A 1,542-nucleotide genomic window follows, 5' to 3' on the forward strand; every position below is an offset into this window, starting at 1 on the left:
GTGGTGAGTCGAAGTTTAAGCTGGGTCTTCTTCGTCTGGAGAGGTGAAGGGAAGAGTTGCGCCTGGGAGTCCGGGTCAGAGAGAGCGATACCTGGGCTGCACCCCGGTTTTAAGGGTTGCGGAGGTCACTGGGCGTGACGTCAGTGGTCCCTCCCGGAAGCAGTGGGATTTTGGGAATAAGAGTTTGACTGGGCTGCGGATGTACCTACAGTGCAATGTGATTTGGGTGGCGGTCATGGTGACCGCAACCCGGTAACGGATAAGCGGATGAAAATGGATGGATGGATGGGCTATAAACCCGTCCTTGCAAACCTTCTGTCCATCGTTTAACTGCAGTGCTGCTATGAACCACCACTAACTGGCTTTGTATTCACACATTTCAGTGCGACAGGGAAGTGAGAATTAAGGGAATTTGCATGTATTGCTTATTTCCTACCTCCTTCACTGGTTATGCTTTTATTCCATCCATCCATCCATCTTCAACCGCTTATCCGGGGCCGGGTCGCGGGGGCAACAGTCTGAGCAGGGACACCCAGACTTCCCTCTCCCTCGACACTTCCTCCAGCTCTTCTGGGGGGACCCCAAGGCGTTCCCAGGCCAGCCGAGCGACGTAGTCGCTCCAGCGTGTCCTAGGTCTTCCCCTAGGTCTCTTCCCAGAGGGACGGCACCCGAGCACCTCCCGAGGGAGGCGTCCGGGGGGCATGCGATGTAAATGCCCAAGCCACCTCAGCTGACTCCTCTCGATGTGGAGGAGCAGCGGCTCTACTTCGAGCTCCTCTCGTGTAACAGAGCTCCTCACCCTATCTCTAAGGGAGCGCTCTGCCACCCTTCAGAGAAAACTCATTTCAGCCGCTTGAATCCTTGATCTCGTTCTTTCGGTCATGACCCACAACTCATGACCATAGGTGAGGGTAGGAACGTAGATTGACCGGTAAATTGAGAGCTTCGCTTTTCGGCTCAGCTCCTTCTTCACCACAACGGACCGATACAGCAGCCCCGATCCGCCTGTCAATCTCACGCTCGATTCTACCCTCACTCGTGAACAAGACCCCCAGATATTTGAACTCCTCCACCTGAGGCAGGACTTCATCCCCGACCCGAAGGGTGCATACCACCTTTTTCCGGTCGAGAACCATGGCCTCGGACTTAGAGGTGCTAATTTTCATCCCAGCTGCGTTACACTCTACTGCAAACCGCCCCAGTGCATGCTGCAGGTCCTGGTTCGAAGAAGCCAACAACACCACATCATCTGCAAAAAGCAGAGATGAAATCCGGTGGCTACCGAACTGGACCCCACCCGACACCTGGCTGCGCCTAGAAATTCTGTCCATGAAAATAATGAACAGAACCGGTGACAAAGGGCAGCCCTGCCGTAGTCCCACATGCACCGGGAACAGGTCCGACTTACTGCCGGCAATGCGAACCAAGCTCCTACTCCGATCGTACAGGGACTGGACAGCCCTTAAAAGAGGGCCCCCAACCCCATACTCTCGAAGCACCCCCCACAGGATACCACGAGGGACACGATCGAAAGCCTTTTCC

The sequence above is a fragment of the Cynoglossus semilaevis genome, chromosome W (genome assembly GCF_000523025.1).
Source record: "Cynoglossus semilaevis isolate Cse_v1.0 chromosome W, Cse_v1.0, whole genome shotgun sequence".
In the NCBI taxonomy this organism is placed as follows: Eukaryota; Metazoa; Chordata; class Actinopteri; order Pleuronectiformes; family Cynoglossidae; genus Cynoglossus; species Cynoglossus semilaevis.